Genomic DNA, 25,311 nt, shown 5'->3' with positions numbered 1-25,311 from the left:
AGCTAGGGTTGGCTGATGAGTGATTACTTGAACGAGTTGGCAGTCAATTATAAACAGGCAGGATGCTTATTAATTAAATTGATAGAACAGTAGAGAACTTTACGCTCTCCTGAATACCTTGGAGCACTTGCAGGCCTACCCTTATCCCTGAGGCTGTCCCAGAGCCTTACCATAGCCTAGTCTGCCTCCTCTGGGTAACAGAGGTGAACTCTCTGCCATTGCTCCTAGTTAGCTGGGTCTTAAGATTTCAGCTACCTGGTAGCTGCCACCTCTGCCCCTTTCAGTCAATCCCAGTGTTTTCACACACAGCGCACTTAACCTGTGGATCTTGATGCCGTAAGATATCACTAGGGCCAAGACTAGCAGGGTTCAATGAAGGATTGATCACTTATATGGATAACAAGAATATCCCCATTTGTTGCAGTTAGGGCTTAAAAATCCTGAGGTTTGCAAGGCCGCCTGCTTCAGGACATGAGCCAATTTCTAACTGTGGAAGAAAATTTTTCTGTGAGCTGGTTATTCCATCATGGCCTATTGCAGGATTTCTTCCACATTCCCCTGAAGTATCTGCTGTTGGCCACTGTTGATGTCAGGATATTGAATGAGATGGACCATTGATCTGATCCAGTTTGACAGCTGTTTTATTTAGGCTTTGCCTCTGCTTAACAACCCCATCAGAAAGTAGGTGTTTCCTTTCCCCACTTTTTTCCGTAGTACTTGAGAAGCTGTTGATTTTTCTGGTGGTGGTGGTGTGGGGTGGGTAATTCTGTCTGTGCCCCTTACCTGACAGGGTGACTCTGGTGACTCTAGTATAAAATACAACCTGCTAAATGGATCAGTCACTAGAGGGTAAAGCCGCTTCCTGGGATCTAATCTTGTATTCATTCTGGATAGCCATCTGCCTTGGATGGTTTAGAGTAGACACTAAATCCTGCATCTTGGCAGGGGGTTAGACTGGATCACCCTTGAGGTCCCTCCTGACCCTGGGGTTCTGTGATTCTATAATTAATTCTTTTCAACACTTGCTTTGTTCTATTTGCGTAATGAAAAACGGTAGTGTACATTTTAAGAAATGTAGCACAATTTGGCCAAAGAGGAGCCAGTGGAAGAGGAAGTGAAAAGAGTGAAAGCTACTGATAATTAAGGCTCTGATTTAGTCACAGAATCCATGACTTTCAAAGACCTCCATGACTTGAGGCAGAACTGGCTGGGAGCTGCAGGATCCCCTGCTACCTGCAGAGGCAGGGAGCTGTGAGATACCCCTGCTGCCCCACGCGGTGGGAGCCCCACGTAGCTCCCAGTCATTGTGGGCGACAAGCTGACCCCCACAGCTCCCAGCCACCGTGGGTGGCGGCGGGGACTCCCACTGCTCCTGGCCACCCTGGGCGGCAGGGGGAACCCCAGAGCTCCTGACAGCTGCTGGCGGCAGGGGGAACTCCTGCAGCTCCAGGCTGCCATGGGTGGCAGGGGGGACCCCCTCAGCTGCTGGCCATCCTGGCAGGGGGGGAGGGGGCTGATGCTCCTGGCTGTCCTGGGCAACAGGGCAACCCCAGAGCTCCTGATGGCTGCTGGCAGCAGGGGGAACCCCCACAGCTCTGGGCTACCGTAGGTGGCTGGGGGGACCCCCGCATCTCAAAGCCGCCAGCGGAGGGGACTCTGGAGCTCCGAACCCACATGGGAGGTGGGGGCCCCTGGAACTCCCAGCCCACATGCAGCTGCCCATGCTTAGTCCTCATTTTGTCAGGGATATTTTTAGTAAAATTCAGGGACAGGTCATGGGCTTCCATAACATTTTCATTGTTGTTTGTGCCCTGTCCATGACTTTTACTAAAAATGTCCCTGACAAAATCTTAGCCTTAGTGATAATACACATAACTTGATGGACAAAGGATGAAAACAGGAGACCCATTTAACTATTTCCAAGAGCCAAATGCCAAGACGGAAGAGGAATTGCTTATGCCGGGACAAGGGGATGGAATCAAGAGAAATGGAATGGAATCAGGCAGAATGTCAGGGCATGTTTCCTAATGGTGAGTTTTGTTATACTATGGAACAGTCTCCCAAGATGTTCAGTGGTGGAACCTCTAAGTCAGACTGGGGAATAAAACGTAGGGAACAATCTTACATTCACCACCTGGGGTGGAGCAGATGTTCTAGCAGGTCTTTTCCATCCCTCACTGGTTGTACTGTCCTCACTCTTACTGCAACTGGTGTGGGACAGGATGTATGAACGAGTGAGTTTGTTGGGGCAGAGAATTACAGCCCAGGTGTTGGGAGACAAAGCCAACGAACGTGACTAAACAGCTTCATGAAGTAGAACCATGGCTGGGTGAATCAGAGTCAGACTTTTCTGCAGGAATGTCTGATAATGGTGCGCGCACAACTGAGATCACATTTTTAGCAGGAACTGGCTGCAGTATGAGACGCAGTCATCTGGCAGCACGTTGCTTATTGCTGTCTCCGAGGCAACCCTTGGACATTGTGTGTGTTGTCATCTCTCTTACTGTAAGCCCAGCAGATGTGAAAGGCCTTATCCATGCCAGTGAATCTTTACCGGAAATGGTACTACCTTGCACAAAAGATACATAGATTATAAGGCCAAAAGAAACTATTATGTTTATCTAGGGTCTGTTCATCCTCTTTCCATCTGTCTCTGGCTGATGCCAGTGACAAAAAGGTTTACTTCTTCCTCTAGCCACCTCTGAGAGTGAGCTGGAATCTACTCCCTGGGCATCATCTACAGACTTGTTTACAAACCCACTGAAGACAGATATCCCTGATGGTATAGCAGTGGCTGCAGAGCCATCTATTAATAATCCTGATGCATGAGGTGAAAAGAACCCAGTTTAGCTGTCAGGTCCCATGGTGAGTTTGCCAGGCCCACAGCTGATAACTATTTATAAACCAACCATCTCTAATATGGAGAGAACGGAGATCCAGCAAACATGCAATTCGGACAGTCACTAACGTAAACACCCGTGCTCATTAATCTGCAGCGCAAGGTCCCCGCCTCCCCCCTGAGAAATTATGGTGTCTGTGCATAGAACTGAATACTTGGGTTCTATCCCAGGCTTGGCCTCAGGTTTGGGCTAGTACCCGCCTCTGTCTTTGTTTCCCCATCTAAGTACATCACTGTTACTTCACACACAGGGCTGAGGGCACCACATGTGCTTCTCATACACTCCCCCATACTGCTCAGAGCTCTTCTTGTTTTGTCTGAGGCATATGAGGCAGAGCAAATAGCAGTGATGGACTGGATCAGAATGGTTTCACTGTCTGGCCATCCTTCCAAGAAGCCAGTAAGAGAGGAGATGGAAGATAAGGGAATCACCTTTCCCTTGCCTCTAAGCAACCAGGTACAAGCAGAGAGTACATAACCGTGGAAAAATATCCTGACATTGTGTATGCAGGGCCTTGTATCAGCATGGCATGATGCGGTTTTGCAGTGACGTAATCAAGGTGCAGAAGTCCTTAAAGGGACACCACTCTCCGATTGGCTGTCTAGTTCATTGAGTGCAGTACTGCTGACACAGAGGGTATAATAATACCTTCTTCACAGGGGTGCCGGGGCACTTAACAAATGTTTGTAAAGTGCTTCAAGAACACTGGCGCCGCAGAAGGACAAATAACTGACCCAATTCCCACGATTGATTTATAGTTCGGACAGGCATTGTTGCACGGCTGAGATGGAGCTGAAATGGGAGTATGTGTGCGGCAAGAAAAAATATTGACCTTCTGCCCTGAGCTTATAAAAGGATCCCGAGCTCATGAAAGTATCAGTGTAAATAAGTGGCCTTCTATCTTTGACTAGTAAGAGGCTCATGAACTGCTTCTAAACATGCCTGCTAGTATGCCAGTGTCTGCTCCTTCCTTGGCATTTGCTCAACAGAACCAGACATACCATCAGCAAGACTTCCCCTAACCAAACTGTCCCCTTTCACAGTTCAAGTATGAATATCGAGGGTGGGGGAATTCAGGCCTTCTCACTCCTTCCAGGATTAGCAAACAATCCAGGCTGCTGATATCAAGGCTTCTAGCATCTATTGTTCCCACCTGTCCGTGAGAAGAGAAGAGCTGGGGGATGCAGGGGCCGTGCATGCAGGAATGCACTGGAAGAGTCTCTGTGCGTGACAGAGGCAGTGTAACCCCATCTTCTGCGCTCTGAGAATGCCAGGTTCTTAACGTTCTGGGTTGGCAGGAGGCTGGGGAAAAATCAGTTGCACAAGATAAAATGAAAAGTTGTAAAACTCCTACACTGAAGCTGAAGTCAGCTGGAAGTCATGGATCTGATCCTGGGAAGCATGGCACATCCTCAGCTTTTTATAGCAGCTACATACTTCCCAGATCCGGGCCCTGGGTTTTCTTCTAAGCCCAGGCTCCCCCTCACCCTTCATGAAACTTCTGAGATTGGAATTCTGTCCACACACAAAAAAAAGTCATAGAATTACAGCTGCTAACCAGGAAGCAGCCTGGCCCAATCACGCCACAGGCACTCTTGTAGGGTCGGATTGCTAATGGTTTGATTGCATTTTTGTTCTCACTTACTGGGAACCCTCATTCTGCTGCCACTTTCCCAGTACCTCTCCAAAGAGCTGGCATTTTATAAATGATGGGCCAGGTTCTGTACCTCTTAGCACCTGACTTGGCAAATGTCCCATTAAAATCAAGGGTCAGAAGCAGCCGCCCTCACTCCTTCTTGATCATGATTTGTACTACGATGCCCAAGCAAAACCATAAGCGCAAGCAAGAGCCACCCCTCCCCTTCCACTCCAACATTTCCTGCTCAGACCTTGAGTTCAGGGCTGCCTACTTTCTTACTTCTTGTCCAGAACATGTTGGTGAGGGAGAGCTGGGTATAGGCTGAGTCTTGGCTCCACTCTTGCTGGCCAGCACAGATCAGCCATTGCTGGGGGCAATAAAAATCCCTAACCTTGAGCCAGGAGCAAACGAGGAAGAAGTGTGACCTATACTGCTCGACAATGTCCTATCCTGGTGTCCTCATTCGAGGCCTGATTCTGCTATCCTTACTCGTGTTGTGTAGCATCTTACTTCTCATTGATTTCAGTGGGGGTTTACAGAGTGAGGCTCGATGCGCTGTGAATAAGGAGGGGAGAATCTCGCCCTGGTTCTTACCAAATGAAGGTTTTGGCTCCGTGAGGACTGCAGGATTTGCCTCAGGGTTTTCAAAAGCATCTTGAGTTCTTCCTGGGCGACAGGTGCTCTAGATATATGGCATTCTCATGTACATTGCCTTATGACCGTCCCAGGAGGAAAAAAATACTGTCTCTATCTTAAGTCTGTTTAAGTATCAGGGAGCTAGATGCAAACCTGAGTTGGTTCATTTGCTGAGGTATATTTGCTCACCTATTATTTTTCAGCAGTAATAGTTGTTAGGAAATCCCATGTTGGAGTTCTGAGCCCTACATCCTCCCCAGTCAGATTCTGGCTACCTGGACTAGCCATGCACAACTCTACCAATGACCTCAGCTGCAGCATCTCTTGCTATTCCAGTCCTGAGTTTCTCCTGAGCCAAGTCTGCCAGTTGCACCGAAGAGTGGGGAATGTGTTTATTTAGACATGCATCCTCCAGAGACCAAGCAGATGCCACTAAATCAGTTTAACGTGTAACGCGAACCTGGTACTCTGAACCTGGGTCTCCCAAAGCAACAAGTTAGAGAACTGATGGAACCCATTGTTGCATTACACCGAGGATCGTAGCAGAGCAGAGCAAGAGGGCTGGCGATTCCTGCCACTCCACCGCTGAGGAGCTGTAACTCAGTGAGGTACTTGGGAGAATATCACCAAGCAAGGAAGCCAAATGAGGCTGAAGTATGCAGCGTTTACACTGAGCCGTCAGCCACGATAAGATAAGAGCCTGAGTAACTGTGAAATAACGAATTTGCCTGGCAGGTTGAGAGAATTGTTTTTGAGGGATGTTATGGAGACTGTGCACTTATGTCTTGGCTGCTAAGGTGGCTTCTCCCTGCATCTACCCATCAGCGAGCGGGGGAATGTGTTTAGGAAATAGATTGTTTCAAGTGAAGAGGCTGACAGACACATTACAGTAATTCTTCTCTCATGGATGTGCTCCTTGATGGACCCACGTTTTCCAAAAACAGTTAGATCAGCGATACTAACACCAGAGATTCTGCTGTAGTGTCCCCAGATGAACTGGGAGGAGAGAGGAAGCAAGTTGCTGCTCTCCAAGTGAGGAATGTACAGAAATAAATGGGCTTGTGCAGTCTGCATGGTCCCGTTGCTTACTCCAAACTCCTAAGTGAAATACAAGAAAGGGGGTAGGTTAGTGCTGAGGCACACATAGGGCCTGATGCAAAAGGGTGCTGTAAGAGCCGAGCTGGATGTGAGAGAATATTGCCCTCTAGGGGCTGTGCCACGGACAGGATGAGAAACCTATTTCAGTGTGGTTCTCCTTTAGCTCACATGCTAGGGCCTGTGCTTTTGCAGCAGGAGGACCTAAGATTTATCCCCATTTTTGCCATGAAGTTCTGAATGGCTATCTATGGTGTGGCACTTACCCTGGCCTGCCATCTACTGGCTAGAAATAGAATGTCCTTGTTAGCCCCACAGTGTGCGTGCACGTGTGTATGGGAGAGATGACACTCCACTTCTGGTTGAAGCCAACCAGATGACAAAAGCTCCACGGTCCCTCTCCAAAGGCTCCTAAGCAAAGTAAGCTGTCATGGGATAAGAGGGAAGGTTCTCTCGTGGATGGGTAACTGGTTAAAAGATAAGTAACAAGGGTAGGAATAAATGGTCAGTTTTCAGAAAGGACAGAGATAAATAGTGGTGCCCCCAGGGGTCTGTACTGGGCCCAGTCCTGTTCAACATATTCATAAATGATCTGGAAAAAGGTGTAAACAGGGAGTAAAGTCTCTTTGCTACCTCCACGCTCCCGTTGCCAGTGGCATGCATGAGTAAAGCCTGAGATAACGGATGGAAGTGGAGCTGGACAAGGAGGGGGCCAAGGCCTCAAAGCCCAGGCTAGTGGAGTTGGCCAAGGCAGGAGGTACTAGAACCTAGGCTAGCTAAGAGCATGAAAGAGGTGAGTATTGGAGCCAGCGCCAGCCGAGCACAAGGGAGACATGTGTCCGAGTACAGGCCAGCTGAACAGAAGAGCGGCAGGCATGAGAGCCAGGGCCAGCCAAGAACCAGGGGGTCGAGGGGGAAGGGAGGTGGGCATCAAAGCCAGCCAAGCATGGGGGGCACAGGCATGAGAGTCAGAATCAGCCAAGCAGACAGGCAGCTGGCACCATGCCACTTGTCGCTGGGCAAACTGAGTCGCTTCTTGAGCACCCGCTGTGTGCGTGCTAGTTATGGCCAAGCCTTTGGACTAGGCAGCGCAGGGGGATGGCATTTATGCATCACACAAATGCCAGTATATGGAGAAATGTTTCTTTCAACAAGTCTGATGCCCTCACCCGGCAGCTTCTCTCTCCTCCCAGTGTTTCTACCCTTCTCTTTGTTAATTGTACTGGAGCCACTGGCAACCATGAAGCCTTCACTGGTTGCACAGGGCAAATATTCTGTGCGTTAATGTAGCACTTTTCCTCTGAAAGCTTCCAAAGCTCTATACACACTTGGGGCCAAACTCTGAGAGGCACTTAGCACCTGCTATATCTACAGACTCCAGCTGGATCCACAGGTACCCAGAATCCCTTAGGATTTGATTCTTAGGATACAGGGAGCACCAGTGAACATGGGTGCTGGAACTAGGGGCACAGGGGGTGCTGCTGCACCCCCTAGCTTGAAGTGATTTCCATTATATCCAGGGTTTACAGTTTGATTCAATGGCTCTCAGCTCCCCTCACTATACAAATTATTCTAGCGCCCCTGCCAGAGAAATGCAGCCACCTCCAGAGTGGAACAAGGCAGCTGTTGCTATGTGAGGGTTTAGGACACAAAGTGGAGAAGAATCCTGTATCCAATTAAAACTGCAGGGGGTGGGGGTTGGGAACAAGGAACATAATTGTCTATTTTGGCCAGAATGGGAACTCCAGAAATATACCTAGATTTACTCTGAAACGGAAGCCCTCATGGTCATTTCATCTGGCCCTTCCAAGTCACGTGAAAATCTTTTCCGCATAACCATGTCCATGTGGGATATTTTCCTCGGTTTGATTCATCATGTGTAATTTCTCCAGAGGGCCCCGTGCGGTTTCGCAATCACTCACAATCTGATTGGGGTTTGTTCTTGGTCTGGGCATGGTTGCTTTGGGTCCTGCTCTCACTCACCTCCAAGGGATGCAGCCATTTCCAGCTACCATCTGCAGATCTAGCTAGGGTTTTCTCCACCTCCCGGCAGCGTGAAATGCTGTCCGCTCCCCATTCCCTGACCCTTTTGCCTGCGTGGGCTTTTTGGGGTTAGAGGCCACACCGATGATTGCTTTGGGATCCTTGATCTCTTTACTTTTCTCACCGTTTCTAAGGCGACCGATGCAATAAGAGCTGAACGTCAGTCCCCCTTGTATATTTTGTGTGTGGACAGGTCTGCGTCTCTGCTTCGCCTCCCAATTGCTTCCTGGGCTGCCCTCGGGTACAGAAGCCTCTTGCCTTCCCCGTTCTCAGTGTTACTGTTAAACATCTCCAGCCCCAAGCGCAGCAACCACTCATCCCTAATGGCTCGAAATACAAAGTGGACCCAATGCTCTGCTTACATTGCTGCTGATTTATTTAGGCCGACGCAAGTGGGCAAATGGCCAGCTCAGAGCGTGGCCTCAGCAGACCTTTTGCAGTTTCTTTTTACTTTAGACTAAACTGAGTGGTGGTGAGAAGTGCCAAACAGACAGCCCCACAGACGGGGCGCTGCCTTGTCTATCCACAGAGAAAAGACAGCCTCGGCAGTGACAGGGCAAGCTTCTCTCACACACAACCCCACCAAGTGTGTGGACAAAAGAGCAATTTTGTTTCCATGCCTTTAGGTGTGATGCTCCAGCAAGCCAACCCCACAGCAGGCTGGTTTGGAAGGTTACAAACTGAGGATGTCTTGGGAGATTAGATACAGTGCTTTGCAGCCTACCCTGAGCTGAGTTAAAGAGATTTGGCCAAGGGTCAGTGGCTGGCTACCTTCACTGTCCTCTAACTGGAATCAGGGTCTAAGATCCAGCACAGCAATTGTTGCACAGAAAACAGATCAATGGGAGGCAAAAAAACAGCTGGCTTCAAGACTGAGCTTGATATGTTTGTGGAGGGGATGGGATGATGGTGACTGCCTACGATGGCATGTAGCCAGTCTGCAACTGCTAGTAGCAAATATCTCCAATGGGACACAAGATGGGGAGGCTCTGAGTTACTACAGAGAATTCTTTCCCATGTGTCTGGCTGGTGGGTCTTTCCCATATACTCAGGGTCTAACTGATCACTATATTTGGGGTTGAGAAGGAATTTCCCACCTGGTCAGATTGGCAGAGACCCTGGGGGGGGTTTGCCTTCCTCTGCAGCGTGGGGCACGGGTCACTTGCAGGTTTAAACTAGTGTAAATGGTGGATTCTCTGTAACTTGAAGTCTTTAAACCATAATTTGAGGACTTCAGTAACTCAGCCAGAGGTGAAGGGTCTATTACAGGTGTGTAAGTTTCTATGGCCTACAATGAGCAGGAGGTCAGAGGAAATGATCATGATGTTGCCTTCTGGCCTTAAAGTCTCTGAGACTACTTGAGAGAAACAGCAGCTCCAGAGCAAAGAAGATAGGCCAACAACCCAATACATAAAGACACCAAGACCCTAGGAAGGGGGCCAACAGTGACTGTGGAAAATAGAGAAGGATCCGAGATCCAAAAAATCAGGTCTAGATAGGGATTCTCCACCGGCCAAATCTGGGTGTCTTTGAGTCAGAGTTTTATTTCTGCCAACTGCCAAATTCAGAACCTGATTCAGATTCCACATCTGAATCTACCCTCTTCCCTCCCTAGTTCAGGGCTGTTTAGATCCAGGATGATCTTTAGGGGGAGCAAGTCTGTCATTATAAATGCTGTCAGGCTTGAACATGGAGCCAAACAGAATGGACTTTCCAGACTGATTCAGTTCTATTCCCATCCCCTTCCCCTCTGAGAGGTCTATTTATTTACCTGACAACGTCTCTCGACTGCCGTGAACTGCACTTGTCCCTTCAACACACAGTGTTGACTACATTTGTTTCCCTGTAGAGTCTCTCATACTTCCTCTGTGCACTCCAGGTGCTGTCTCACGTATTGGCTGCAGCCACCCCTTTGGCTTGGAGAGAGGAAGGGACGTGGATTGCAGGATGGACACCTGCCCTTTAGCTGCCTGTCTCTTCATCATCTCAGTCATCCCAGATGTTTCTCCACAGGCGGGATAGCCAGGAGCCCTTTATAGCATGGCAAAGAGAGACATCTAGTGGGGGATGAAGTAAATATGATTTTTAACATCCTCATTTTTCCAAGTATAAGTAGAGAAGATGGGAGTGGGTATGCGAGAAGGTGTGTACGTCAGACTGAGTTTTGGGGTCGTTGTGGCTGGTTCTGCTCTGAGGCCTGGATGTTTAGTAGTTAGGACTCCGCGTTGTCCAGTTTGACACTCAGCTCCTCAGACTGGGACCTTGGTGGGCGCAGCCCTGGTTTCCTCTGGGATTAGTTCATTGCGTTGCCGTGTAGGAGAAGTAGAGTGGATGTCCAGCCATGATCTGCTGCTCTTTTTCAGGCTGGTTCTGAAGGTCCAGGCTCATAACCTATCTCCTGTGGTTCACAGTGGTTTGCACTTAAATAACCCAGCAATGACCAAGGGGTTTCTTGCTTCCCATTCAGCTGTTGGAAAGGCTCATGTGACATCCACCAGGACAATATTTCCATGTTCTCTTGAAGAAACCCAATAGCTTAGTAAATTTCATACTAGGATTGGACATTAGTAAGGGTAAGAAAGTAGTAGCAACGGTGACACTAACAAGGGTAAATATTGCAAGGCGTTTATGCTTTGGGGGCATTAGCCAATCACCAGCTGGGGGGAAGTCCAGAAAACATCTCCCTCCTCCATTGGTGCTTCATGAGGATAAGTGAGCAGTTGTATTTTCCTGTGAAGCATTGACAGCTAGAAGGTCCATCTTCTCCAGTTTGGCAAGTCATCTGTTCTTGGTTTGGGTCCTTCTGTTCCTAGCTCTGAAGGCTGATGGGTTGGCTTGTTATTTGGGATTCTTCTGTAGTTCCTGATCAGCCCTCCCTTCGGGTTCTCAAAGAGGAAAGCGATCTGGCACTCAATTTTGTGAAGGGTATGGGGAGGGGAAGAATTAGTCTGCCACATCAGAAGTAGCTTACGATAATACATAGGACCTGTTTGTTTGACACACACACTGGCACAGACCCCCACTTGTAATCTCCTGGCTCCCCAAAGACAGGGCTAATCTTTGATGTAATGTTTGTCTCTTGCTGAAATCCTATTCTTGGCACTGCTACCTCTCTCTCGCTCTCTCTCTCTCAATAGGTTGCATATAGTTAGGCTGAAACACGCTAGCAGTAGCAGCAGGGAATAAAACATGTGGTGGGAAAGTTTTCTCTGCTCTCATGTAACACAGGAGAATGGGGAATTTGGTGTGTGTCATAACTAACTTGCTCTGAACCAGGCTGGCTGCTCTGACTAGTCCAGGAGCCTGAAGATCTCACATCCTGGGTCTTAATAAAGGGGAATGATGAGACACAGAAAAGCGTTGCCATTATTATTCCTAGTGCAACAGTGCCTAGAGGTCCTAGCTGAGATCAGGACCCTATTGTGCTAGACAGTCCCTGCTGTGCAGAGTTTATAATCTAAATAGGCAAAACGGACAAGGGGTGTGAGAGGAAATATCTCTATTTTATAAACTCGGACTGGAGAGAGACAGGGCTGAAGTAACCTGTCTGTGTCAGAGCCAGGAACTGAATCCTGATCCCCTCGGTTCAAATCCAGTGCCATAATCTCGAGACCATCCTTCCTCTCTAACCTTGCTGTTGAGAAAGTGGGGAATGACCCTTGTGGAGCAGGGGGTCAGGAGGGGGAGAAGAGAGGAGCCATTTTTGGAACTCCATTTAGTGTAAGCATTCTTGTTCACGGGGCAAATCCATTACATCCATTTGGGGCTAAACAGGCTCAGGGGATGTCATCTTGTTTAATTCTGAGCCCACTCAGACACATTGAAATGTCTTCCTTGTAGATGTTGATACGTCTATGGGTAGCAGTGAATCAGATAACTAAACCTCAAAGTGCCCCCTGAGCAGCTCCCCAGGTGCTGCTGCTGAAGTATCTGACATGTTGGCAATTGGCAAGCTAACGGTGGCCCTGTGGTGTCTAATGGGGTCAGCAAATGAGATCTGAGAGGGGGCAACAGCAAAGGGCCTGAATGAGGTAATGAGAACTTGAGAAGAGAAGAATGAAGCTAGATCCTCCTTTGAAAGTCCCATTTTTTGGTCCCTCTCCCAACTTCATCATAGGCACACGAGCTGCCAGCACTGTTTAGTGGACGGCAACGGCTCACGGAGGGCTGATGTGCCACGCCAGGCCCCTCATTGTCAGAGCAGAGCTCAAGAGATCTCTTGACCTCGTGAACTTTGCGCCTCATCTCAGATTCTGTCTCCCAGCAATCTTAACATCTCCTTCCATGTGGGACACTTCTGACATGACTTCCATCATACTTCATGTCCAGTAACAGCAAAGGCACTGGTGTTAAAATGAGTCAGATGACCCCACGGCTTTAAAACTAGGCCATGCTAGTCAGCGTGACTTTCTCCCTCATTTCAACTCTAGCATGATGTTGGCAGCCAGTATTTTGATGAGACCCTAGAGACAGAGTTGAATTACATATTCCACTTGAAATGTGGGATTCCAAGGTCTTGGACAGCATTCTGTGTTGGTACTGTCTCGTAACAGTCCTTGAGAAGTCAGTGAGCATGAAAATCAGGTTGGAAATGAAATAAGAGGAAGAAACCAAGACTGTCATTGGAACAATGTAATTGAGAGTTGTGATTTCTTACATACCACCAGTGTTAGGGGGGGAAAAAATCTTAGACATCATCAACAAGTTAATATTCCTAGCTTTCTAGGGTAGTAAAACATTAGTTCCTCTCCATGCAAGCTCATGACATGCCTTATTTTGAAGAGATCATTGGTCCCTTGGATCAGGCAAAAAAACTAGGCCATTTACCAAACAGACCCAGGTGACTTCAGCATACAGACGCTCCCCGGGTTACGCAAACCTGACTTAGGCAAATCCGCACTTACGGAAAAAGTCCCGTAAGCAGTTTGGTTTTTTTGGTTAGGTATACATTCCCGATTTACTCAAAATTTGACTTCCACAAGGCGTTCCAGAACAGAATGCTTGCATAAATCGGGGAGCATCTGTACTGAGTATGTCCAATGTCCACCCCTTTGATCTACTAATGTTCTCGGTCCATCTCTCAACCACTCTTCAGAGCTCGATTTTACCAAATGCTGGCCCTGAAAAATACATTCCAGTCCATACTCATCTTGCGTTACTGTCATGGAGTCCCCAGGCGATGCTCTGGAACTGCTCCCCACAAAGCCAATCAGGACTTTGGGGAGCCTTCTCTCCCTTGGAGCAGACTGTCTTCAGGGCAAGAAGCTCACACGGCTTCATCTCCTGGGTCTCTCCTTGGAGCATTCAGCATATGTCCCTCCGTGCACTTCCCATAGCGAGCCCACCTCGGTCCTGCACCCCCACTTCGCAGTCAGACATGACTCTTAGCCAGCCAGTAAAACAGAGGTTTATTAGATGGCAGGAACATGGCCTAAAACAGAGCTTGTAGGTACAGAGAACGGGACCCCTCAGCCGGGCCAATTCTGGAGCCCAGTGAGGCAGACCACCCCATCTGCCCTCATTTCCAGTCCCCAGCCAGCTCCAAACCGAAACCCCCTCCAGCCCCTCCTTTCTGGCCTTTGTATCTTTCCAGGGCCAGGAGATCACCTGATCTCTTTGTTCACCTTTAGCTATTCCCTTGCAGGGTGAAGGGCGCCAGCCATTTGTTGCTAGGATACAAAGTGTTGGCAATTTATGCACACTGGAGACTTAAGAAATGCATAGGGGAAACTGAGGCACCCACACAGTATTTAGAGGAAACATTAAGAACAGTCCCACTTTGTCACAGTTGCAGACACAATAAACACACATACCTAGCAATGCCAAGAGTGAAGAAAGAGTTTTCTACTCCACTAACCTTCCCTGCATATCAAACCATGTTACTCAAGAATCACAAAGCCCCATTATAAATTGGATGACATTATAAACCCACAAAAAATGGAAGGCATGAACTTTTAAATCAAAGGTTCAGTGAAGATCCATTCATAGCAAGAACGGGCAGAATGTTCCTTCCTGCAGCATGTCTCTCACTGTAATCTTGGGGTGATAGGACCCTGGCTGCGTCACGTATATGTTCAGGGCATAAAGGACACATTGGCGAAGGAAGGAAGGAATGTGATGTCAGAGCCAAAAAGGCTTTTAAGATATTCCTCTCCCAAAATTAATTCAGGACAGATGATAGTCGACTAGCTTAGATCCAATCTGCAGTGATGGATGAAAAATATTGTCCTTCCGTTCTTCTCCCCACCTCCCAGTGTACTACTTAAGGAACAGCGTCAGTCGTTCAAGGATCAGCCGGTGGTTTCTGATTTGACGCATCCAGGATTTAAGCTGGCCTCTTCAAGCACCCGTGTGTTTTTAACTTGGCTTTGTCAGCAAGGAGTTTACAAAGCAAAGCGGTCATGTCCACACAAACGCAGGTACTCCCCGATGACTTGTCCTGGCCTGCTGCTTGTTGTTTTGTTTCTAGGGAGGATGGGTATTCAAAAGTACCTTTAGTTATGTACGTGTTTTTGAGATTTTTACCCATCATTTTAACTAGTATATTCAATTTAACAGCTGGTATGATTTATTTCCCTGAAACATCTCTCCCGCCAAGAAAGGGTTAACTGGGCTCCACTGTCTCACTACTTCACTGGGATACAAGGAAGGTGAGAGAGGACCTAGCGTACGGGCTGAGCACTGTGAATGGGGAACCATAGAAGCAGCCAAAGCTGGGAAGAAGATTTGTGTTGAATTTTGTGTTGTTGATTACTTTGTTAGTAAAGCCAAACCCTAGGAAGGGGGTGAGTTTAGACTCTACAGGATGTGAGCAGGATGTTTGTAAAACAGGCTGGGAAAGCATGCCCATCACCATAGCATCTGAGTGCTTATAGGGAGGAGCTGAACCATTCAATACTTCAGTGACTTCAGTGGAAGTTGAGGCCATGTGAGGTATGTCTACACTGCACACTAAGCTGACTTGGGCTCACAGGGCTATAAAATTGCAGTGTGAACATCTGGGCTCTGAAACCCTTACCACCATTGCAGGCTTCCAGAGCCAGGACATCTACTCTGAAATTTGATAGCTTCACAGCCCAAGCCCCGTGAGCCTGCTGCATATGTTTTATTGCAGTGTAGACATACCCTTTGAGACAGATACTGGGGGATGGGAGACTAGGGTGTTGGGAAATAGTCCCTTGGCAAGCAGTCAACCCAATCACTGAATTTAAGTGTCTTCCAGGAGTATAATTCAGGCCATGTCCACACACAGATTTGCATGTGTGTGAACTGTTGTATTTCAGTGGAAGGAGAGCTTAAAATCACCCCTTAAATTAAACTGATGCAACACTGCTTGTAGTACAATCCCTCTGTGTTCACAACCGCAAGGACAGAAGAAACTGGAAGGATTCCCCAGGTAGGGAGATCTAAAGTCTGGACCAGTTTAACTTAAGGTGTGATTTTAAAATTGCTTTAGTTCAACTGGTGCCAAAGGCCACCCGAGCCCTTGCAGTTTGGCTTCACTTAAGTCAGTTAGGAACAAGTTTAAACTAAACCAGAATGAGCCACTCTTAAACCTAAATAAGAGTGTCCACATGGAGGCTAACACAAATTCAAGTAAACCCAGTTTAGCTAAACCATTGCAAATTTGAATGTAGATAAGGCCTGAGTCTTGTCTTCTCTCTTTTCAGCCTGCAGCGCAAGGCTGACCAGAGCTGTGCCATTCCCAAGTGACAAGGGACCTTGAGCAAGGGTCTGTCTGGATCAGCCCAGATGCCTCGGTAATATCTGCTTGTTGTGGCAGGGCCTCCATTACTCCAAGCCAATTAAAGGGTCTGGATTGTAATTGGATTTGTCTAAACTTAATTGCCTCAATGTCATCTTGGTGGTTTAACTTGATCTGGGATTAGTTTGATTCCTCGTTGCCAATAATAAGATCTGCCTTAACTGGTAGTTACTGTGAGGATGGATGGGTGGGGGAACAAGAGGACTGGGAAGGCTCCAGATCTCCTGGGCTTGTTCTGACTGGGTGAAGGAGAGAGAAACCACCCGCTTGGAGTGCGCGTGATGTTTATGGAAAGACTGGATCTAGCTACCCATTGAAATGGAGTGGTTCAGAGATAGGATTTATGATCTTGGGAGAGACCCATGGTCCCTCTCATCCTGTATCCCGTGACTGGTGCAGATGTTGTAGAGCAGTGATGCTCAGACAGTGCCTCGCGAGCCGCATATGGCTCTTTAATATGTCTCCTGCGGCTCTACGCAACGTGTGTGATTTAATCATTAACCAATCAGGATGCTTTTACTATGTAATTAACCAATTGTAGTTGATTAATAATAATACTTGGTCAGTCATTTTGCTGTGAGAATAATATACATTAAATATTTCCCATCAGATTCACTGCAATGATCCCCTTGCTGGCCCAAATCGGACTGACCGGTGATATTTGTGAGCTGATCCTTCTGGGTAGGTTCAAAGAGCATTTGGCTTCTGCCAGCAATGTGACACACTCCCGGCCTGAAGATTTGTGTGACAGACCCTGAGTGACTCCCCTAATCCGCTCACTCAGAGGCTTAACAGCAGTTCAGCCTGTGAAGGGGCCAAGGGGAACAGTCACTGCTGTGGGTGGCACCGCATAGCCCTGATGGGAAGTGCGGGGGCCCAGGGAAGTCGTGTATGTAGCCAATGTCCCAGAGGTTTCTCACCCATTCAGCCGTCACCTCAGATTAGAAAGGGAGAGGTATGACTGCACACACCCAGAGGCTCCACGCCTTAGGATGGGGATGAAAACTTCCGAAGAGGCCATAGGGCTGTGTCTCAGGAGCAGTCCTGTACTGATAGTGGGGGGAGGGATAACTCAGGGGTTTGAGCATTGGCCTGCTAAACCCAGGGTTGTGAGCTCAATCCTTGACAGGGCCATTTAGGGATCTGGGGCAAAAATCTGTCTGGGGATTAGTCCTGCTTTGAGCAGGGGGTTGGACCAGATGACCTCTTGAGGTCCCTTCCAACCTTAGTATTCTATGATTGCAGGTCCAGATCTGCTCTCTGACACTCATATTAATGTGGAGTAACCGCTGGCATTGCTTCCTCTTTACAAGGAGTATAACTGAGAGCAGCTTGACTTCTAGTTATGTCAGGCTCTGGGCCAGATTCTGATCTCAGTTACACTGATGTAAATCTGGAGTAACTCCATCTGATGCTTTCTTGTTCCCAGGGCTGAGTCACCTTGTTACATCCCTGCCTCCGGCAAGAGAGAGAGAAACTTGCTGGCGCTTAATTGGTTGTCAGCTCCCTGGCAGCACCAGCCTGTGAATCTCCTCTGGGCCAGACCAGTCTGAACTTTGCGTTCCAGCTTAACAGTGGTGCACCCCAGGCCCTGAGCCCCTGTGTTATCCAGCCCCTGTCACTGGATACTCACAGAAATACCAGGTTTGCTATCCTCAAGGGGACAGTGAACGCACTAGTGTGTTTGATCAGCCCAGAGTCACAGCACTGAGATATCTGTTTATATGGAAAACACCCATCAGTTTCTCATCAAAGATTAAGATTTGAAAGAGAGGGAGCAAGGATGAATGATAGAAACATCAAAGGGACATATAAAACAAAACCCTAACATGCTTTCTAGCAATTCAGCTTAACCTCCTGTCTAAAGCAGTCTAAACTCATCCAAGTTGTCTTGCAGTATTTCCAACCCAGGCTGGGTGGGAGGCCTGTTTTCATGAATGTAATCACACTACTCGATTATTTCTGCAGGTGCAGGGTAAAGAGGTATCTTTTTGCCTTCCTCTTATATCCCCCAAAGTCATTGTCCCCAGATTTAAGAGGACCTCCACCCCCCTCAGGATTTATTCTCCCCTGTCTTGCCTCTCTGTTGACTTCCCATCCCCCTGCTGACTTCCGATGTAAATAGAGCTTGCAGTGCGTTGACTTACAATGCTCAATTTCGTGTGAACCAAGACAGACGGGTGACTATCCAGCCCATACCTGGCAGAGACCTGTTTGTCAACTCTGCCTTGATTCAGACTTGAGAAATGTATTTTCATTCTATTATTTTACATAATAACTGGACATACATTTCACAACGATATTAATGATCAGCATGCTCTCAGCTTTCACTGAGGCTCTGACATGACGTCACTGATGGATAAATGCCATGACGGCGACAGCTAAGTGACGTGAGTTTGGCTGGAGTTGCTGTTACTAAGCAATGAACCTGTTGCCAGATGGCACCAATGGGCTGCTGTGTCACACTCCACAGTCTTGCTTTGGAGCTACCCAAGTATGAATGATGGCAGATGACCCTCTGTCATTCAGGATCTATGTGCTTGGGTTATATACCCAAGGTCTGAGCCTTCTCTTACTTATACCATTTGACACCAGTTTAGTGTCACTGTCTTCAGTGTGCTTAATCCCTGATTTACACCTGTGTAACTAAGAAAATTAGCCCCCAGAGTCTACTGTAGATACCCAGCTTGGTTTCTGTTCCTCCTAGTCATTGGTGAATGAGGCTGTCCTGATGCTGTTGCAGGCTTGATTAGTCCAGAGGCTCAGCTCAGCACTTTAATTTTAAGGGACTGGATTGAGTAGGAATTTTTCTTGATTCACTTGGAGAGTCCGACAGTAAAGATCAATGTAGTGGTTATCGTACTAAAGCCCACGCGGCACTTCCAGGCGGTCCATGGAGCAGCTTCTGTTCTATGGGAAAAGCACCTGTCCAGATCCTCAAGCTAGCTCTAGTTCAGGTTAGGAACCTGGACAGATTCCCAGAGGCTAATGAAAACCCAAGCCCCTTGCTGCACCATGAAGCGCTGCTCCTTGGCTTTCTGCCTGTTTCTTTTTGTGTGGTGTAAATGCAGGATCAGATTTGTGGATGACAACAAAACTAGAGGAGTAACTAACACACAGGAGGGAGAGAAGCAAAGTGAATTCAGAACACAGAAGAGTGCAAACAATAGGAGAAGTTCAGTGCTAGTGAATGTAGTGTCTTGAGTTCAGCAGGAGCCTAGATGCAAAGTGGTGGTGGAAGTAATGGGGGGACAGAACCAACCAGCCCACGTGGGTGCATTAAAGCAAGTAGATTTCCATCTTCACCCCTCTGTCCTGTCCAAATGTGACTGCTTCATACAACCAGAAATGCCACAGGAAGGATGCAGGAAGTGGACACAATATGAGAAAGAGAGTGTGTGTGTGTGAGAGAGAGAGAGAGAGAGCACACAAGAGAGACGCTTCTATACATGGAAGAAAAGAGATTGTCAAGTGTTGAAGAACAATATGCAAGCACAGCTAGAGAGAGATTACCTAGATACGTTCACATACTCCAGGACGCTAAATTATGTTAAAACTGGAATTAAGATAGCAAGGCCGTATCAGTAACCAAAGGGTAGAAAACATTACAAGAATGCTGTAATTAGTCCCAAAACAAGCACTATAAACCCAAGATATTCAGTCAATGCTGAATTTAAAGGAAATCCAGACAAGCCAAGAGCTGCGAATGCACAGCTAGGGAACCTAAATAGCTTTAGCTCTGCTCTGTAGTCAGGATTGAGCCCTTGGTAATTTTGTTTCTAATCAGTCCTAATAGTCAAATAGCACATTCATGGTCATCAGCCCAGCCCAGGTTTCATTCTGGCCACTAGAGCGAGGCAGCCTGAGAAAGAGACGAAGCGGCTGGGGATTACAGTGATTCAGGCAGTAACTAGCTTGTTTGACTCTGGGCTCGAAGGCTGAGCAGCTGGCATTTGGAATGATCAGACTGATGATCGTGAGCTAGGATACAGTGAGAGCTCTGTTTCCAGGGGGTGACTTGTGGAGACAGGGACCTCTCAGAATAAGGAGGGGTAGCACAATCAGGCCCTTAGGTGTGACCATTAAGCTAAGTCAAAATATTAAATCCATAGCTGACTCTTTTTTTGTTATGATTCATTTGTATGTCAATAACTCCTGTGTTGTGGTTTTTATTTATATTAAATAGTTCCAGCCAAGATCTGGGGGGGGGGCACCGTGCTAGGAGTTGTATATATACATGGTGACAGTCTCTGCCCCCCGAGAGCTTACAGTCTAGAGACAAGATATGTAAAGGGTGAGAGAAAGGAAGTATTATTGCCTTCATTTCACAGTCGGAGAAACTGAGACACAGAGCGAGTAAGTGACATGACAAAGGATGTACTGTCTATGGCAGAGCCCAGAACCCAGACCTCTAAACCTGAGCCCACTGCTGCAATATAACTGACTCAACACAGGACTGAGTCCCAAAAACCTTTGTCATTCCAGTCATATGACTGGAGCCAGCAAATGAAGTCCAGTTTCTTAGCATCCTTGCTGCATGCCAGACTGTTTCTATGTACAGTACTGGGAGAGGAAGTGTTGATTGCCTACTAGATAGCAACCAAATGTCAAGGGTTGATTTTTCTTAATGCAAACTCCCATTCTCCAGGACTCCTTTAAAAGAAATGAAAACTACTTGTGCAATTTGGGAATTGGAATTAAAAAAACAACAAAGAAGCAGGACTCTCTAAACCAAAGGGCTCCAGGCTGTTCTGTGGAAGTCTGTGACCATTTGGTAGAGAACAGCCATAGTAATTTACAAACACTAGAGACTGGTAAATTGATTTAAACAGTTTCCCTTATTGTAACATCTATCTACTTAGAAGGCCCCATAAACATTGACTGTTCCACATAGATTGATGGATTTAGCCTTGCCATGCCCCAGTGAGATAGGGAAGTAATATGCTATTTTACAGCTGGGGAAATTGAGGCACAGAGATATTAAGAGCATGAGCCAATTCCCATTGAAGTCAATGGGAGTCTTTCCACTGACTTAAACCCACCAAAGTGACTCGGCCAAGGTCACACAGGAAGTCTGTGACACGGCAAGTAATTAATTCACTGTCTCCTGAGTCCCAGCCCAGTATCTTAACTTCAAGCTCGTTCCTCCTCCCTATAAAAACAGGCAGCATCATGTAATAGACAGAATAAAATCTGTTTCCCTGGAGAGAATCTATTTTTGTGTCAAATTGAGCCAGGCCTGAGCTGTGAAAGTCAAATTCCAATTCCAGCTCCTGAGCGCTCAGTGTGTTCGGATTAGTGGAGTCAATTGGGGCTGAGGCGAGGGGTTGACTGAGGCCTGTAGTTCTGGAATACGAGGATCAGAGTGCAGTCCCTGCTACAGCTTTGAAATGCCAGGGGGACCTGGTATGCAGTTTTAAAAACCTTATTCAATAGAAACCTTTCTGCTGCCTCCTGCCTTTGCACCCCAACTGCATGGAAGAGTCCCTTGGGGCTCCAGGATCAGGATAGACCTGGTTCCCCAAGGAGTTCTCTTCTAACCCTGGCTACCTACTGCCCTGAGGCAAACTCCCTATTCCATTCCTGCCTCCAAGTCCTTTTTCTCATGTGAGATGTACAGAAGTGTGGACCTGGGACAGAAAATGGGAATGGGAGGGCCTGGGAGACAGGGCTCTTGGGTTCTAATCTCACCACTGACTTGCTGTGTGAACTCGTGGAAAGTCACTTGGTCTCTGTGCCTCCATTTCCCCATCTTTGAAGGAGGGGCTACAATAAACCTTTACCCCTCAGACTGAGTATTACTGGGCTGAGTTAATGTACCTCAAGGAAACTCAGCCCCTAAGGGACCCACTCCAGAGGAACTCTCTTCTCTGCTGCGGAACATCTGGATCCACCTCTGTACTGTGGCAGGGGAGCTGCACTGCAGCTACTTGCAGTGTTGTTCGATAGTGACATCTGCTGGCAATGCACTCGTACTTTGAGCTTTTCGATTCACTGGGGAGAGGCCAAGCATACTTAGCTTAGTCTTTCCTTCCGTTGGTTTGGACAGCGAAAGTCAGGGTAAAAGTCCCAGGATCAGTATCCCACCATCAAGAGCTGAGACCTGCATTACTGAATTCTCAGAGCAAACCCACCCTGTGATATGGATAAAAGGGGCATTCTGGTGCCTCCTCTCTTCTGATTGTAGGCTGAGCCTCCGCCTTCAGATCTAGTCCATGTACCCCAGTCTGTGCGTTGAAGACAACTATCTGCTTAGCTTCAAACAAAATAGAGAAGGGCCCAGATCCAATCCCAGCAGCCCCAAATTCTGGGGTAGTTGGATTCCGGAGCTAAACTTCATGGCTGAGGTCTATTCCTAGAGCAAGCTCCTGATCAATTGCACCTGGTCCAAACCCCCTGACATCCCGGAAGGGATACAGCTCCTAAGGCAAACTGCAGCTCATGCTCACCTCTACTAGCAAAGTATCTGAGTTCTGCTAGTGTAGACAGGAAGCAGGGTAAGCTTCCTTCTCCAGCACATTCCGCCACCCTCCCTGCCCCACCTCCCTGTCGCGTGCCCCCCCCCACACACACATACAGGAGAAATCCCTCTTCATCCAAGAGGTGGAGATCAGTCTCCATGGCCCACTCATTGCTTGGCCTCTCAGCCAAGGGCGAAGGCTAATTAGTGGTGCCTGGGGTGGTGGTCTGTATGACTAGGGGGTCTCACGCTTAATCGCTTCTGTAGGCAGAGCTTATGGCACACACAAGGTGCTCTTTGAATCCTTTATTTCAGTTCACATGTTCCTTGGGACGCCTTCCATCCCCCTCTGTTTCAGGGACTCTCTTCCTCCAGTCTTCCCCTTGCCAGGGGTTCTGTGTGCCTCCCCCCATTATAATTTGTCATTCAGGCTGTCTACATGTTGCACTCTATTGGGAGGACGAGCAAAGATACTGTTATGCTGGAAGGCATTAATGGGTACCATCAACCAGTTTGATCTACAGACAGTTACAGAGTGCTTGAAGGAGTGATTCTGTTAAACCGATGGCAGGAACTCCTTGTGTCCCCCATTTTCCCCCTGTCACTTTTCCATCCCACTCCCAACCCAAAATCAGTAGGGTTCTGGCCACTGATGCCTGCAACACTCCCTGAAATTGTGGACTTGATGGGATGTGGAATTCAAAAGTTGTCACACTAGACAGACAGCTAAAGAAATGACATCTGGTTGAGTGTATAGCCTTCTCCAACTCGGGCAGATATCCAATCCCAGAATTCATTTTGTTTTTTATGCAGGGTTCATGCAACCAGAAACTATGTCCTTGTCTTGAGAGCTGTTACTGGTTACACCTATGATCTGAAGAAAAGTTGTGTAAGCGCAAAAGCTTGTCTCTCCCACTCACAGAAATTGATCCAATACAAGCTATTACTTCACCCATCTTATCACTGTAATATCCTGGGACCAACACAACTATACCATCACTTCATACATGATACTCACAGCTGTCTTGGTGGGTCATGAGTTGACCCACCTGCTGGGACCTCCACAGTTAAGATAGGTGCTTGAATAGGCACAGGAAATGAAGTGGGAAGCCAGTGCAAGGTGCTGACTATCACCAGTGCGCTGACCTCTTGGCTGGTGTCTCTGCTCAGCAAGTGGTCCCAGGTCATTGGACCTCTGTCTAAATCCTTTGAACTGCACCTTTAATGATGGTTGTGACACTGATCAGTACCCTCTAGACCCACAAGGCCCTACTAACTCCCAGTGATTGTTTTATAACACCGGTGACGCACCGTAAACTCAGAGAGAGTCCTGAAAATGTGAGAGCAATTGAGGAAAGTTGGGAAAAGCTGCTGCTGATCATCTAAATCAGAGGTCACCAACCTGTGCCATGCAAGCTGATTTTCAGTGGCACTCAAGCTGATTTTCAGTGGCACTCAAGCTGCCAGCCTGGGGTTCTGTCTGTAAATGGCTTTCTGTTTTTTGCAGTGCACTGTGTAATCTTGTAACTTCCTTCTGTAGCTTTGGCTGTAACACCTGGTCTAATCTCAGTTGCTGATGACTTATGACATGCAGGAGATCAGGCTAAATAAGCTGGTGGTCCCATCCAGCCATGGACTCTCTGGCTTATCTGGCCCCCATCACTGCAGTATCTGAGCAATTCACTATTTTTAAGACACTTACCCTCTGGCAGCCATGCAGGGCAGGGCAGGGCAGTTGTTCCCATTGTACAATGGGAAAACTAAGGCACAAAGGAGACATCCACACCGTGATGATAAACTTGCTGCACCAAGTCTCAGCCTGGGGCAGCTGACTCAGGCTTGCAGGGCTAAAATTAGCAATGTAGATGCTGCGAGACCCTTTCTGGGATCTCAGAGCCTGAACATCTACGTCACTCTTTTCAGCCCCGCGAGCTGGAGCCAGCAGATGCCTGTTTATTGCAGCGCAGACATAGCCAAACAGGTTGAGTGACTGGCCCAAGGTCTCACAGGAAGGCAGGGGCTGTGAGTTGTATGGGGCCGTGGTGCCCGGGCTCCAGGAATATTCAGGGCCCAGGGACCCGTGTTCGGAAAGGTTAACAACTGAGCACTCAGAAGCCTGTGTCCACCTTAAAGTATCCAAATACGTGTCAGACATTGGAAAACTCAGCAAGGAAAAGCAAGGGCAAGGATCACACTAAACTGATAAGTTCTGCATTTTAATTTAATTTTAAATTAAGCTTCTTAAACATTTTAAAAACCTTACTTTACATACAATAGTTTAGTTATATAATATAGACTTGTAGAGAGACAGTCCTTTTAAAAACATTAAAATGTATTACTGGCATGCAAAACCTTACATTAAAGTGAATAAATGAAGAATTGGCACTCCACTCCTGAAAGGTTGCTGACCCCTGATCTAAATGTAGCTATTTGCCATTCTCATGTGTGCCACAAGGTGGTGCAAGGGAAATGGTTTCAGTCCCTCTTTTCCTTGGCCTCTGGGAGTTTCATGTGTCTAACTTTTATTTCACTCTAGGAAGTGATGACCTCAGAGATTGGTGGTAGGGAGTACTGAGGAGCATGGAGGGGCTGCCTAGCCACATAAAGGCCCAGAGATCCACAATGGTGTATCCAAATTTTCTTTTGCACCCTTGGGCTTCTCCCAGTTCAAAGATCACATCCCTTGCTGCCTCAGGTTGGCGTCATCTGGCCCACAGGAGGCGAGGATGTTTCCATCCTATATTAAAGTCTATAACCACAGCATAAATCACTC

The 25,311-nt window shown here is 47.6% G+C and overlaps 1 protein-coding gene and 1 long non-coding RNA gene across 4 annotated transcripts in view; both read left to right on the top strand.

Moving 5' to 3' along the window:
• Positions 1-25,311, top strand: part of ZBTB44 (zinc finger and BTB domain containing 44) — a 136,123-nt gene that overhangs the window by 78,247 nt on the left and 32,565 nt on the right. The window lies entirely within an intron of this gene.
• Positions 11,887-16,887, top strand: LOC142047893 (uncharacterized). Its single transcript, XR_012657195.1, has 3 exons — positions 11,887-12,344; positions 14,568-16,073; positions 16,689-16,887. It is a non-coding gene; the product is annotated as an uncharacterized LOC142047893 (long non-coding RNA).

This window comes from Chelonoidis abingdonii, chromosome 18 (genome assembly GCF_003597395.2).
Source record: "Chelonoidis abingdonii isolate Lonesome George chromosome 18, CheloAbing_2.0, whole genome shotgun sequence".
NCBI classification, from domain to species: Eukaryota; Metazoa; Chordata; order Testudines; family Testudinidae; genus Chelonoidis; species Chelonoidis abingdonii.
Note: the sequence above shows the minus strand (reverse complement) of the source record. Positions and strands in the feature narration are given on the sequence as shown.